This window comes from Bombina bombina, chromosome 10, assembly GCF_027579735.1.
Source record: "Bombina bombina isolate aBomBom1 chromosome 10, aBomBom1.pri, whole genome shotgun sequence".
NCBI classification, from domain to species: domain Eukaryota; kingdom Metazoa; phylum Chordata; class Amphibia; order Anura; family Bombinatoridae; genus Bombina; species Bombina bombina.
The window spans coordinates 3,401,153-3,418,646 of record NC_069508.1 but is presented as its reverse complement, the minus strand read 5'-3'; the positions used below and the strand labels follow the sequence as shown (position 1 = coordinate 3,418,646).

At 39.8% G+C, this 17,494-nt stretch overlaps 1 protein-coding gene across 1 annotated transcript in view; it reads left to right on the top strand.

Moving 5' to 3' along the window:
* The window catches only part of LOC128641147 (LIM homeobox transcription factor 1-alpha-like), a 151,319-nt gene that overhangs the window by 36,200 nt on the left and 97,625 nt on the right, over positions 1 to 17,494 (top strand). The gene's annotated exons all lie outside the window — the stretch shown is intronic.

The following is a 17,494-nucleotide window of genomic DNA, read 5'->3' as shown; positions in this document are numbered from 1 at the left end:
GTTATCAGGGGGCAGTACTATAATATAATTAGAGGATACTGTCATGTTATCAGGGGGCAGTAATATAATATAGTTAGAGGAGGGTACTGTCATGTTATCGGGGGGCAGTACTATAATATAATTAGAGGAGGGTACTGTCATGTTATCAGGGGGCAGTACTATAATATAATTAGAGGGTACTGTCATGTTATCAGGGGTGTAGTACTATAATATAATTAGAGGATACTGTCATGTTATCAGGGGCAGTACTATAATATAATTAGAGGGTACTGTCATGTTATCAGGGGGCAGTACTAGAATATAATTAAAGGGTACTGTCATGTTATCAGGGGGGCAGTATTAGAATATAATTAGAGGGTACTGTCATGTTATCAGGGGGGCAGTACTATAATATAATTAGAGGAGGGTACTGTCATGTTATCAGGGGGGCAGTACTATAATATAATTAGAGGAGGGTACTGTCATGTTATCAGGGGGCAGTACTATAATATAATTAGAGGAGGGTACTGTCATGTTATCAGGGGGCAGTACTATAATATAATTAGAGGAGGGTACTGTCATGTTATCAGGGGGGAAGTACTTTAATATAATTAGAGGATGGTACTGTCATGTTATCAGGGGGCAGTACTATAATATAATTAGAGGAGGGTACTGTCATGTTATCAGGGGGCAGTACTATAATATAATTAGAGGGTACTGTCATGTTATCAGGGGGGCAGTACTATAATATAATTAGAGGGTACTGTCATGTTATCAGGGGGGCAGTACTATAATATAATTAGAGGAGAGTACTGTCATGTTATCAGGGGGCAGTGCTAGAATATAATTAGAGAAGGGTACTGTCATGTTATCAGAGGGCAGTACTATAATATAATTAGAGGATGGTAATGTCATGTTATCAGGGAGCAGTACTAGAATATAATTAGAGGAGGGTACTGTCATGTTACCAGGGGGCAGTACTAGAATATAACTAGAGGGTTCTGTCATGTTATCAGGGGGCAGTACTATAATATAATTAGAGGAGGGTACTGTCATGTTATCAGGGGGGCAGTACTATAATATAATTAGAGGAGGGTACTGTCCTGTTATCAGGGGGCAGTACTATAATATAATTAGAGGAGGGTACTGTCATGTTATCAGGGGGGTAGTACTATAATATAATTAGAGGAGGGTACTGTCATGTTATCAGGGGGCAGTACTAGAATATAATTAGAGGAGGGTACTGTCATGTTATTCGGGGGGCAGTACTATAATATAATTAGAGGGTACTGTCATGTTATCAGGGGGCAGTACTATAATATAATTAGAGGAGGGTACTGTCATGTTATCAGGGGGCAGTACTATAATATAGTTAGAGGAGGGTACTGTCATGTTATCAGGGGGGCAGTACTATAAAATAATTAGAGGAGAGTACTGTCATGTTATTGGGTGGGCAGTACTAGAATATTATTAGAGGAGGGCACTGTCATGTTATCAGGGGCAGTACTATAATTTAATTAGAGGAGAGCTGTCATGTTATCAGGGGGGCAGTACTAGAATATAATTAGAGGAGGTTACTGTCATGTTATCAGGGGGCAGTACTATAATATAATTAGAGGAGGGTACTGTCATGTTATCAGGGGGCAGTACTATAATATAGAGGAGGGTACTGTCATGTTATCAGGGGGGCAGTACTATAATATAATTAGAGGAGGGTACTGACATGTTATCAGGGGCAGTACTATAATATAATTAGAGGAGGATACTGTCATGTTATCGGGGGCAGTACTATAATATTATTAGAGGAGGGTACTGTCATGTTATCGGGGGGCAGTACTATAATATAATTAGAGGGTACTGTCATGTTATCAGGGGGCAGTACTATAATATAATTAGAGGAGGGTACTGTCATGTTATCGGGGGCAGTACTATAATATAATTAGAGAGTCCTGTCATGTTATCAGGGGGGCAGTACTAGATATAATTAGAGGAGGGTACTGTCATATTATTGGGGGGCAGTACTATAATATAATTAGAGGGTACTGTCATGTTATCAGGGGGCAGTACTATAATATAATTAGAGGAGGGTACTGTCATGTTATCAGGGGGGCAGTACTATAATATAATTAGAGGGTACTGTCATGTTATCAGGGGGCAGTACTATAATATAATTAGAGGGTACTGTCATGTTATCAGGGGGCAGTACTATAATATAATTAGAGGATACTGTCATGTTATCAGGGGGCAGTAATATAATATAGTTAGAGGAGGGTACTGTCATGTTATCGGGGGGCAGTACTATAATATAATTAGAGGAGGGTACTGTCATGTTATCAGGGGGCAGTACTATAATATAATTAGAGGGTACTGTCATGTTATTGGGGGGCAGTACTATAATATAATTAGAGGAGGGTACTGTCATGTTATCAGGGGGCAGTACTATAATATAATTTGAGGGTACTGTCATGTTATCAGGGGGCAGTACTATAATATAATTAGAGGGTACTGTCATGTTATCAGGGGGCAGTACTATAATATAATTAGAGGATACTGTCATGTTATCAGGGGGCAGTAATATAATATAGTTAGAGGAGGGTACTGTCATGTTATCGGGGGGCAGTACTATAATATAATTAGAGGAGGGTACTGTCATGTTATCAGGGGGCAGTACTATAATATAATTAGAGGGTACTGTCATGTTATCAGGGGTGTAGTACTATAATATAATTAGAGGATACTGTCATGTTATCAGGGGCAGTACTATAATATAATTAGAGGGTACTGTCATGTTATCAGGGGGCAGTACTAGAATATAATTAAAGGGTACTGTCATGTTATCAGGGGGGCAGTATTAGAATATAATTAGAGGGTACTGTCATGTTATCAGGGGGGCAGTACTATAATATAATTAGAGGAGGGTACTGTCATGTTATCAGGGGGGCAGTACTATAATATAATTAGAGGAGGGTACTGTCATGTTATCAGGGGGCAGTACTATAATATAATTAGAGGAGGGTACTGTCATGTTATCAGGGGGCAGTACTATAATATAATTAGAGGAGGGTACTGTCATGTTATCAGGGGGGAAGTACTTTAATATAATTAGAGGAGGGTACTGTCATGTTATCAGGGGGCAGTACTATAATATAATTAGAGGAGGGTACTGTCATGTTATCAGGGGGCAGTACTATAATATAATTAGAGGGTACTGTCATGTTATCAGGGGGGCAGTACTATAATATAATTAGAGGGTACTGTCATGTTATCAGGGGGGCAGTACTATAATATAATTAGAGGAGAGTACTGTCATGTTATCAGGGGGCAGTGCTAGAATATAATTAGAGAAGGGTACTGTCATGTTATCAGAGGGCAGTACTATAATATAATTAGAGGATGGTAATGTCATGTTATCAGGGAGCAGTACTAGAATATAATTAGAGGAGGGTACTGTCATGTTACCAGGGGGCAGTACTAGAATATAACTAGAGGGTTCTGTCATGTTATCAGGGGGCAGTACTATAATATAATTAGAGGAGGGTACTGTCATGTTATCAGGGGGGCAGTACTATAATATAATTAGAGGAGGGTACTGTCCTGTTATCAGGGGGCAGTACTATAATATAATTAGAGGAGGGTACTGTCATGTTATCAGGGGGGCAGTACTATAATATAATTAGAGGAGGGTACTGTCATGTTATCAGGGGGAGTACAATAATATAATTAGAGGGTACTGTCATGTTATCGGGGGGGGGGGCAGTACTATAATATAATTAGAGGAGGGTACTGACATGTTATCAGGGGGGCAGTACTATAATATAATTAGGGGAGGGTACTGTCATGTTATCAGGGGAGCAGTACTATAATATAATTAGAGGGTACTGTCATGTTATCAGGGTGGCAGTACTAAAATATAATTAGAGGAGGGTACTGTCATGTTATCAGGGGGCAGTACTAGAATACAATTAGAGGAGGGTACTGTCATGTTATCAGGGGGCAGTACTATAATATAATTAGAGGAGGGTACTGTCATGTTATCAGGGGCAGTACTATAATATAATTAGAGGAGGGTACTGTCATGTTATCAGGGGGCAGTACTAGAATATAATTAGAGGAGGGTACTGTCATGTTATCAGGGGGGGCAGTACCATAATATAATTAGAGGGTACTGTCATGTTATCAGGGGCTGTACTAGAATATAATTAGAGGAGGGTACTGACATGTTATCAGGGGGGCAGTACTATAATATAATTAGAAGACGGTACTGACATGTTATCAGGGGGGCAGTACTATAATATAATTAGAGGGTACTGTCATGTCATCAGGGGGCAGTACTATAATATAATTAGAGGAGGGTACTGTCATGTTATCAGGGGCAGTACTATAATATAATTAGAGGAGGGTACTGTCATGTTATCAGGGGCAGTACTATAATATAATTAGAGAGTACTGTCATGTTATCGGGGGGCAGTTCTAGAATATTATTAGAGGAGGGTACTCTCATGTTATTGGGGGGGCAGTACTTTAATACTATTAGAGGAGGGTACTGTCATGTTATCAGGGGGCAGTACTATAATATAATTAGAGGGTACTGTCATGTTATCGGTGGGCAGTACTATAATATAATTAGAGGAGGCTAATGTCATGTTATCAGGGGGCAGTACTAGAATATAATTAGAGGAGGGTAATGTCATGTTATCAGGGGGCAGTACTAGAATATAATTAGAGGAGGGTAATGTCATGTTATCAGGGGGCAGTACTATAATATAATTAGAGGAGGGTAATGTCATGTTATCAGGGGGGTAGTACTATAATATAATTAGAGGAGGCTAATGTCATGTTATCAGGGGGCAGTACTATAATATAATTAGAGGGTACTGTCATGTTATCAGGGGTGTAGTACTATAATATAATTAGAGGATACTGTCATGTTATCAGGGGCAGTACTATAATATAATTAGAGGGTACTGTCATGTTATCAGGGGGCAGTACTAGAATATAATTAGAGGGTACTGTCATGTTATCAGGGGGGCAGTACTAGAATATAATTAGAGGGTACTGTCATGTTATCAGGGGGGCAGTACTATAATATAATTAGAGGAGGGTACTGTCATGTTATAAGGGGCAGTACTATAATATAATTAGAGGAGGGTACTGTCATGTTATCAGGGGGCAGTACTATAATATAATTAGAGGAGGGTACTGTCATGTTATCAGGGGGCAGTACTATAATATAATTAGAGGAGGGTACTGTCATGTTATCAGGTGGGCAGTACTTTAATATAATTAGAGGAGGGTACTGTCATGTTATCAGGGGGCAGTACTATAATATAATTAGAGGAGGGTACTGTCATGTTATCAGGGGGCAGTACTATAATATAATTAGAGGGTACTGTCATGTTATCAGGGGGGCAGTACTATAATATAATTAGAGGGTACTGTCATGTTATCAGGGGGGCAGTACTATAATATAATTAGAGGAGAGTACTGTCATGTTATCAGGGGGCAGTGCTAGAATATAATTAGAGAAGGGTACTGTCATGTTATCAGAGGGCAGTACTATAATATAATTAGAGGATGGTAATGTCATGTTATCAGGGAGCAGTACTAGAATATAATTAGAGGAGGGTACTGTCATGTTATCAGGGGGGCAGTACTAGAATATAATTAGAGGGTACTGTCATGTTATCAGGGGGCAGTACTATAATATAATTAGAGGAGGGTACTGTCATGTTATCAGGGGGGCAGTACTATAATATAATTAGAGGAGGGTACTGTCCTGTTATCAGGGGGCAGTACTATAATATAATTAGAGGAGGGTACTGTCATGTTATCAGGGGGGGCAGTACTATAATATAATTAGAGGAGGGTACTGTCATGTTATCAGGGGGAGTACAATAATATAATTAGAGGGTACTGTCATGTTATCGGGGGAGGGGGGCAGTACTATAATATAATTAGAGGAGGGTACTGACATGTTATCAGGGGGGCAGTACTATAATATAATTAGGGGAGGGTACTGTCATGTTATCAGGGGGGTAGTACTATAATATAATTAGAGGAGGCTAATGTCATGTTATCAGGGGGCAGTACTAGAATATAATTAGAGGAGGGTAATGTCATGTTATCAGGGGGGCAGTACTATAATATAATTAGAGGAGGGTACTGTCATGTCATCAGGGGGCAGTACTATAATATAATTAGAGGAGGGTACTGTCATGTTATCAGGGGGGCAGTACTATAATATAATTAGAGGAGGGTACTGTCATGTTATCAGGGGGGCAGTACTATAATATAATTAGAGGAGGGTACTGTCATGTTATCAGGGGGGCAGTACTTTAATATAATTAGAGGAGGGTACTGTCATGTTATCAGGGGGCAGTACTTTAATATAATTAGAGGAGGGTACTGTCATGTTATCAGGGGGCAGTACTATAATATAATTAGAGGGTACTGTCATGTTATCAGGGGGCAGTACTATAATATAATTAGAGGTTACTGTCATGTTATCAGGGGGGCAGTACTATAATATAATTAGAGGAGGGTACTGTCATGTTATCAGTGGGCAGTACTAGAATATAATTAGAGAAGGGAACTGTCATGTTATCAGGGGGGCAGTACTATAATATAATTAGAGGAGGGTACTGTCATGTTATCCTGGGCAGTACTATAATATAATTAGAGGAGGGTACTGTCATGTTATTGGGGGGCAGTACTAGAATATTATTAGAGGAGGGTACTGTCATGTTATCAGGGGGCAGTACTATAATATAATTAGAGGAGAGCTGTCATGTTATCAGGGGGGCAGTACTAGAATATAATTAGAGGAGGTTACTGTCATGTTATCAGGGGGCAGTATTATAATATAATTAGAGGAGGGTATTGTCATGTTATCAGGGGGGCAGTACTATAATATAATTAGAGGAGGGTACTGTCATGTTATCAAGGGGGCAGTACTATAATATAATTAGAGGAGGGTACTGTCATGTTATCAGGGGGGCAGTACTTTAATATAATTAGAGTAGGTTACTGTCATGTTATCAGGGGGCAGTACTATAATATAATTAGAGGAGGGTACTGTCATGTTATCAGGGGGCAGTACTATAATATAATTAGAGGGTACTGTCATGTTATCAGGGGGCAGTACTATAATATAATTAGAGGTTACTGTCATGTTATCAGGGGGGCAGTACTATAATATAATTAGAGGAGGGTACTGTCATGTTATCAGTGGGCAGTACTAGAATATAATTAGAGAAGGGTACTGTCATCTTATCAGGGGGGCAGTATTATAATATAATTAGAGGAGGGTAATGTCATGTTATCAGGGGGCAGTACTATAATATAATTAGAGAAGGGTACTGTCATCTTATCAGGGGGCAGTATTATAATATAATTAGAGGAGGGTACTGTCATGTTATCAGGGGGCAGTACTATAATATAATTAGAGGAGGGTAATGTCATGTTATCAGGGAGCAGTACTAGAATATAATTAGAGGAGGGTACTGTCATGTTATCAGGGGGCAGTACTAGAATATAATTAGAGGGTTCTGTTATGTTATCAGGGGGCAGTACTATAATATAATTAGAGGAGGGTACTGTCATGTTATCAGGGGGCAGTACTAGAATATAATTAGAGGAGGGTACTGTCATGTTATTTGGGGGGCAGTACTATAATATAATTAGAGGGTACTGTCATGTTATCAGGGGGCAGTACTATAATATAATTAGAGGAGGGTACTGTCATGTTATCAGGGGGGCAGTACTATAATATAGTTAGAGGAGGGTACTGTCATGTTATCAGGGGGGCAGTACTATAATATAATTAGAGGAGGGTACTGTCATGTTATCCTGGGCAGTACTATAATATAATTAGAGGAGGGTACTGTCATGTTATTGGGGGGCAGTACTAGAATATTATTAGAGGAGGGTACTGTCATGTTATCAGGGGGCAGTACTATATTATAATTAGAGGAGAGCTGTCATGTTATCAGGGGGGCAGTACTAGAATATAATTAGAGGAGGTTACTGTCATGTTATCAGGGGGCAGTATTATAATATAATTAGAGGAGGGTATTGTCATGTTATCAGGGGGGCAGTACTATAATATAATTAGAGGAAGGTACTGTCATGTTATCAGGGGGCAGTACTATAATATAATTAGAGGAGGGTACTGTCATGTTATCAGGGGGCAGTACTAGAATATAATTAGAGGAGGGTACTGTCATGTTATTTGGGGGGCAGTACTATAATATAATTAGAGGGTACTGTCATGTTATCAGGGGGCAGTACTATAATATAATTAGAGGAGGGTACTGTCATGTTATCAGTGGGCAGTACTAGAATATAATTAGAGAAGGGTACTGTCATGTTATCAGGGGGCAGTACTACAATATAATTAGAGGAGGGTAATGTCATGTTATCAGGGAGCAGTACTAGAATATAATTGGAGGAGGGTACTGTCATGTTATCAGGGGGCAGTACTAGAATATAATTAGAGGGTTCTGTTATGTTATCAGGGGGCAGTACTATAATATAATTAGAGGAGGGTACTGTCATGTTATCAGGGGGCAGTACTAGAATATAATTAGAGGAGGGTACTGTCATGTTATTTGGGGGGCAGTACTATAATATAATTAGAGGGTACTGTCATGTTATCAGGGGGCAGTACTATAATATAATTAGAGGAGGGTACTGTCATGTTATCAGGGGGGCAGTACTATAATATAGTTAGAGGAGGGTACTGTCATGTTATCAGGGGGGCAGTACTATAATATAATTAGAGGAGGGTACTGTCATGTTATCCTGGGCAGTACTATAATATAATTAGAGGAGGGTACTGTCATGTTATTGGGGGGCAGTACTAGAATATTATTAGAGGAGGGTACTGTCATGTTATCAGGGGGCAGTACTATAATATAATTAGAGGAGAGCTGTCATGTTATCAGGGGGGCAGTACTAGAATATAATTAGAGGAGGTTACTGTCATGTTATCAGGGGGCAGTATTATAATATAATTAGAGGAGGGTATTGTCATGTTATCAGGGGGGCAGTACTATAATATAATTAGAGGAGGGTACTGTCATGTTATCAGGGGGGCAGTACTATAATATAATTAGAGGAGGGTACTGTCATGTTATCAGGGGGGCAGTACTTTAATATAATTAGAGGAGGGTACTGTCATGTTATCAGGGGGCAGTACTATAATATAATTAGAGGAGGGTACTGTCATGTTATCAGGGGGCAGTACTATAATATAATTAGAGGGTACTGTCATGTTATCAGGGGGCAGTACTATAATATAATTAGAGGTTACTGTCATGTTATCAGGGGGGCAGTACTATAATATAATTAGAGGAGGGTACTGTCATGTTATCAGTGGGCAGTACTAGAATATAATTAGAGAAGGGTACTGTCATGTTATCAGGGGGCAGTACTATAATATAATTAGAGGAGGGTAATGTCATGTTATCAGGGAGCAGTACTAGAATATAATTAGAGGAGGGTACTGTCATGTTATCAGGGGGCAGTACTAGAATATAATTAGAGGGTTCTGTTATGTTATCAGGGGGCCGTACTATAATATAATTAGAGGAGGGTACTGTCATGTTATCAGGGGGCAGTACTAGAATATAATTAGAGGAGGGTACTGTCATGTTATTTGGGGGGCAGTACTATAATATAATTAGAGGGTACTGTCATGTTATCAGGGGGCAGTACTATAATATAATTAGAGGAGGGTACTGTCATGTTATCAGGGGGGCAGTACTATAATATAGTTAGAGGAGGGTACTGTCATGTTATCAGGGGGGCAGTACTATAATATAATTAGAGGAGGGTACTGTCATGTTATCCTGGGCAGTACTATAATATAATTAGAGGAGGGTACTGTCATGTTATTGGGGGGCAGTACTAGAATATTATTAGAGGAGGGTACTGTCATGTTATCAGGGGGCAGTACTATATTATAATTAGAGGAGAGCTGTCATGTTATCAGGGGGGCAGTACTAGAATATAATTAGAGGAGGTTACTGTCATGTTATCAGGGGGCAGTATTATAATATAATTAGAGGAGGGTATTGTCATGTTATCAGGGGGGCAGTACTATAATATAATTAGAGGAGGGTACTGTCATGTTATCAGGGGGCAGTACTATAATATAATTAGAGGAGGGTACTGTCATGTTATCAGGGGGCAGTACTAGAATATAATTAGAGGAGGGTACTGTCATGTTATTTGGGGGCAGTACTATAATATAATTAGAGGGTACTGTCATGTTATCAGGGGGCAGTACTATAATATAATTAGAGGAGGGTACTGTCATGTTATCAGGGGGGCAGTACTATAATATAGTTAGAGGAGGGTACTGTCATGTTATCAGGGGGGCAGTACTATAATATAATTAGAGGAGGGTACTGTCATGTTATCCTGGGCAGTACTATAATATAATTAGAGGAGGGTACTGTCATGTTATTGGGGGGCAGTACTAGAATATTATTAGAGGAGGGTACTGTCATGTTATCAGGGGGCAGTACTATAATATAATTAGAGGAGAGCTGTCATGTTATCAGGGGGGCAGTACTAGAATATAATTAGAGGAGGTTACTGTCATGTTATCAGGGGGCAGTATTATAATATAATTAGAGGAGGGTATTGTCATGTTATCAGGGGGGCAGTACTATAATATAATTAGAGGAGGGTACTGTCATGTTATCAGGGGGGCAGTACTATAATATAATTAGAGGAGGGTACTGTCATGTTATCAGGGGGGCAGTACTTTAATATAATTAGAGGAGGGTACTGTCATGTTATCAGGGGGCAGTACTATAATATAATTAGAGGAGGGTACTGTCATGTTATCAGGGGGCAGTACTATAATATAATTAGAGGGTACTGTCATGTTATCAGGGGGCAGTACTATAATATAATTAGAGGTTACTGTCATGTTATCAGGGGGGCAGTACTATAATATAATTAGAGGAGGGTACTGTCATGTTATCAGTGGGCAGTACTAGAATATAATTAGAGAAGGGTACTGTCATGTTATCAGGGGGCAGTACTATAATATAATTAGAGGAGGGTATTGTCATGTTATCAGGGGGGCAGTACTATAATATAATTAGAGGAGGGTACTGTCATGTTATCAGGGGGCAGTACTATAATATAATTAGAGGGTACTGTCATGTTATCAGGGGGCAGTACTATAATATAATTAGAGGAGGTTACTGTCATGTTATCAGGGGCAGTACTATAATATAATTAGAGGAGGGTACTGTCATGTTATCAGGGGGCAGTACTAGAATATAATTAGAGGAGGGTACTGTCATGTTATCAGGGGGCAGTACTATAATATAATTAGAGGAGGTTACTGTCATGTTATCAGGGGCAGTACTATAATATAATTAGAGGAGGGTACTGTCATGTTATCATGGGGCAGTACTAGAATATAATTAGAGGAGGGTACTGTCATGTTATTAGGGGGCAGTACTATAATATAATTAGAGGGTACTGTCATGTTATCAGGGGCAGTACTATAATATCATTAGAGGAGGGTACTGAGATGTTATCAGGGGGGCAGTACTATAATATCATTAGGGGAGGGTACTGACATGTTATCAGGGGGGCAGTACTATAATATAATTAGAGGAGGGTACTGTCATGTTATCAGGGGCAGTACTATAATATATATAGAGGGTACTGTCATGTTATCAGGGGGGCAGTACTATAATATAATTAGAGAGTACTGTCATGTTATCATTGGGCAGTACTAGAATATAATTAGAGGAGGGTACTGTCATGTTATCAGGGGGGCAGTACTATAATATAATTAGAGGGTACTGTCATGTTATCGGGGGGTAGTACTAGAATATTATTAGAGGAGGGTACTGTCATGTTATCGGGGGGCAGTACTATAATATAATTAGAGGGTACTGTCATGTTATCAGGGGGCAGTACTATAATATAATTAGAGGAGGGCACTGTCATGTTATCGGGGGGCAGTAATATAATATAATTAGAGGGTACTGTCATGTTATCAGGGGGGCAGTACTAGATATAATTAGAGGAGGGTACTGTCATGTTATCGGGGGGCAGTACTATAATATAATTAGAGGGTACTGTCATGTTATCAGGGGGCAGTACTATAATATAATTAGAGGAGGGTACTGTCATGTTATCAGGGGGGAAGTACTATAATATAATTAGAGGGTACTGTCATGTTATCAGGGGGCAGTACTATAATATAATTAGAGGGTACTGTCATGTTATCAGGGGGCAGTACTATAATATAATTTGAGGAGGGTACTGACATGTTATCGGGGGGCAGTACTATAATATAATTAGAGGAGGGTACTGTCATGTTATCAGGGGGCAGTACTAGAATATAATTAGAGGGTACTGTCATGTTATAAGGGGGCAGTACTATAATATAATTAGAGGGTACTGTCATGTTATCAGGGGGCAGTACTATAATATAATTAGAGGATACTGTCATGTTATCAGGGGGCAGTAATATAATATAGTTAGAGGAGGGTACTGTCATGTTATCGGGGGGCAGTACTATAATATAATTAGAGGAGGGTACTGTCATGTTATCAGGGGGCAGTACTATAATATAATTAGAGGGTACTGTCATGTTATCAGGGGTGCAGTACTATAATATAATTAGAGGATACTGTCATGTTATCAGGGGCAGTACTATAATATAATTAGAGGGTACTGTCATGTTATCAGGGGGCAGTACTAGAATATAATTAAAGGGTACTGTCATATTATCAGGGGGGCAGTATTAGAATATAATTAGAGGGTACTTCCATGTTATCAGGGGGGCAGTACTATAATATAATTAGAGGAGGGTACTGTCATGCTATCAGGGGGCAGTACTAGAGTATAATTAGAGGAGGGTACTGTCATGTTATCAGGGGCAGTACTATAATATAATTAGAGGAGGGTACTGTCATGTTATCAGGGGGCAGTACTATAATATAATTAGAGGAGGGTACTGTCATGTTATCAGGGGCAGTACTATAATATAATTAGAGGAGGGTACTGTCATGTTATCAGGGGGCAGCACTATAATATTATTAGAGGAGGGTACTGTCATGTTATCAGGGGGGCAGTACTAGAATATAATTAGAGGGGGGTACTGTCATGTTATCGGGGGGGCAGTACTAGAATATAATGAGAGGAGGGTACTGTCATGTTATCAGGGGGCAGTACTATAATATAATTAGAGGAGGGTAATGTCATGTTATCAGGGGGGCAGTACTAGAATATAATTAGAGGAGGGTACTGTCATGTTATCGGGGGGCAGTACTATAATATAATTAGAGGGTACTGTCATGTTATCAGGGGGCAGTACTAGAATATTATTAGAGGAGGGTACTGTCATGTTATTAGGGGGCAGTACTATAATATAATTAGAGGGTACTGTCATGTTATCGGGGGGCAGTATAGGAATGTAATTAGAGGAGGGTACTGTCATGTTATCGGGGGGCAGTACTATAATATAATTAGAGGGTACTGTCATGTTATCGGGGGCAGTACTATAATATAATTAGAGGGTACTGTCATGTTATCAGGGGGGCAGTACTAGAATGTAATTAGAGGAGGGTACTGTCATGTTATCGGGGGGCAGTGCTAGAATGTAATTAGAGGAGGGTATCGGGGGCAGTACTAGAATATAATTAGAGGAGGGTACTGTCATGTTATCAGGGGGCAGAACTATAATATAATTAGAGGAGGGTACTGTCATGTTATCAGGGGGCAGTACTAGAATATAATTAGAGGGTTCTGTCATGTTATCAGGGGGCAGTACTAGAATATAATTAGAGGGTACTGTCATGTTATCAGGGGGCAGTATTATAATATAATTAGAAGAGGGTACTGTCATGTTATCACGGGGCAGTACTATAATATAATTAGAGGGTACTGTCATGTTATCAGGGGGGCAGTACTAGAATGTAATTAGAGGAGGGTACTGTCATGTTATCAGGGGGCAGTACTAGAATAAAATTAGAGGGTACTGTCATGTTATTGGGGGGCAGTACTAGAATGTAATTAAAGGAGGGTATCGGGGGCAGTACTAGAATATAATTAGAGGGTACTGTCATGTTACCAGGGGGCAGTACTATAATATAATTAGAGGGTACTGTCATGTTATCGGGGGCAGTACTATAATATAATTAGAGGGTACTGTCATGTTATCCGGGGGGCAGTACTAGAATGTAATTAGAGGAGGGTACTGTCATGTTATCGGGGGGCAGTACTAGAATGTAATTAGAGGAGGGTATCGGGGGCAGTACTAGAATATAATTAAAGGGTACTGTCATGTTATCAGGGGCAGTACTAGAATATAATTAGAGGAGGGTACTGTCATGTTATCAGGGGGCAGTACTAGAATATAATTAGAGGGTTCTGTCATGTTATCAGGGGGCAGTACTATAATATAATTAGAGGGTACTGTCATGTTATCAGGGGGCAGTACTATAATATAATTAGAGGAGGGTACTGTCATGTTATCAGGGGAGCAGTACTATAATATAATTAGAGGGTACTGTCATGTTATCAGGGGGGCAGTACTAGAATGTAATTAGAGGAGGGTACTGTCATGTTATCAGGGGGCAGTACTAGAATATAATTAGAGGGTACTGTCATGTTATCGGGGGGCAGTACTAGAATGTAATTAGAGGAGGGTGTCGGGGGCAGTACTATAATATAATTAGAGGGTACTGTCATGTTATCAGGGGGCAGTACTATAATATAATTAGAGGGTACTGTCATGTTATCGGGGGCAGTACTATAATATAATTAGAGGGTACTGTCATGTTATCAGGGGGGCAGTACTAGAATGTAATTAGAGGAGGGTACTGTCATGTTATCGGGGGGCAGTACTAGAATGTAATTAGAGGAGGGTATCGGGGGCAGTACTAGAATATAATTAGAGGGTACTGTCATGTTATCAGGGGCAGTACTAGAATATAATTAGAGGAGGGTACTGTCATGTTATCAGGGGGCAGTACTAAAATATAATTAGAGGAGGGTACTGTCATGTTATCAGGGGGCAGTACTAAAATATAATTAGAGGAGGGTACTGTCATGTTATCAGGGGGCAGTACTATAATATAATTAGAGGAGGGTACTGTCATGTTATCAGGGGGCAGTACTAGAATATAATTAGAGGAGGGTACTGTCATGTTATCAGGTGGGCAGTACTAGAATATAATTAGAGGGTACTGACATGTTATCAGGGGGCAGTACTATAATATAATTAGAGGAGGGTACTGTCATGTTATCAGGGGGCAGTACTATAATATAATTAGAGGAGGGTACTGACATGTTATCAGGGTGCAGTACTAGAATATAATTAGAGGAGGGTACTGTCATGTTATCAGGGTGCAGTACTAGAATATAATTACAGGAGGGTACTGTCATGTTATCAGGGTGCAGTACTAGAATATAATTAGAGGAGGGTACTGTCATGTTATCAGGGGGCAGTACTAGAATATAATTAGAGGGTACTGTCATGTTATCAGGGGGCAGTACTATAATATAATTAGAGGGTACTGTCATGTTATCAGGAAGCAGTACTATAATATAATTAGAGGGTACTGTCATGTTATCAGGGGGGCAGTACTATAATATAATTAGAGGGTACTGTCATGTTATCAGGGGGCAGTACTATAATATAATTAGAGGGTACTTTCATGTTATCAGGGGGGCAGTACTATAATATAATTAGAGGGTACTGTCATGTTATCAGGGGGCAGTACTATAATATAATTAAAGGAGGGTACTGTCATGTTATCAGGGGGGCAGTACTATAATATAATTAGAGGAGGGTACTGTCATGTTATCAGGGGGCAGTACTAGAATATAATTAGAGGAGGGTACTTTTATGTTATCAGGGGGCAGTACTAGAATATAATTAGAGGGTACTGTTATGTTATCAGGGGGCAGTACTAGAATATAATTAGAGGAGGGTACTGTCATGTTATCAGGTGGGCAGTACTAGAATATAATTAGAGGGTACTGTCATGTTATCAGGGGGCAGTACTAGAATATATTTAGAGGAGGGTACTGTCATGTTATCGGGGGGCAGTACTAGAATATTAATAGAGGAGGGTACTGTCATGTTATCGGGGGGCAGTACTAGAATATTATTAGAGGAGGATACTGTCATGTTATCGGGGGGCAGTACTAGTATATTATTAGACGAGGGTACTGTCATGTTATCGGGGGGCAGTACTAGAATATTATTAGAGAAGGGTACTGTCATGTTATCGGGGGCAGTACTAGAATATTATTAGAGGAGGATACTGTCATGTTATCGGGGGGCAGTACTAGAATATTATTAGAGGAGGGTACTGTCATGTTATCGGGGGCAGTACTAGAATATTATTAGAGAAGGGTACTGTCATGTTATCGGGGGGCAGTACTAGAATATAATTAGAGGAGGGTACTGTCATGTTATCAGGGGGCAGTACTAGAATATTATTAGTGGAGGTTACTGTCATGTTATCGGGGGGGCAGTACTAGAATATTATTAGAGGAGGGTACTGTCATGTTATCGGGGGGCAGTACTAGAATATTATTAGAGGAGGGTACTGTCATGTTATCGGGGGGCAGTACTAGAATATTATTAGAGAAGGGTACTGTCATGTTATCGGGGGGCAGTACTAGAATATTATTAGAGGAGGGTACTGTCATGTTATCGGGGGGAAGTACTAGAATATTATTAGTTGAGGGTACTGTCATGTTATCGGGGGGCAGTACTAGAATATTATTAGAGGAGGGTACTGTCATGTTATCGGGGGGGGCAGTGCTAGAATATTATTAGAGGAGGGTACTGTCATGTTATCGGGGGGCAGTACTAGAATATTATTAGAGGAAGGTACTGTCATGTTATCGGGGGGCAGTACTAGAATATTATTAGTGGAGGGTACTGTCATGTTATCGGGGGGCAGTACTAGAATATTATTAGAGGAGGGTACTGTCATGTTATCGAGGGGGCAGTGCTAGAATATTATTAGAGGAGGGTACTGTCATGTTATCGGGGGGCAGTACTAGAATATTATTAGAGAAGGGTACTGTCATGTTATCGGGGGGCAGTACTAGAATATTATTAGAGGAGGATACTGTCATGTTATCGGGGGGCAGTACTAGAATATTATTAGAGGAGGATACTGTCATGTTATCGCGGGGCAGTACTAGAATATTATTAGAGGAGGGTACTGTCATGTTATCGGGGGGCAGTACTAGAATATTATTAGAGGAGGATACTGTCATGTTATCGGGGGGCAGTACTAGAATATTATTAGAGGAGGGTACTGTCATGTTATCGGGGGGGCAGTGCTAGAATATTATTAGAGGAGGGTACTGTCATGTTATCGGGGGGCAGTACTAGAATATTATTAGAGAAGGGTACTGTCATGTTATCGGGGGGCAGTACTAGAATATTATTAGAGGAGGATACTGTCATGTTATCGGGGGGCAGTACTAGAATATTATTAGAGGAGGA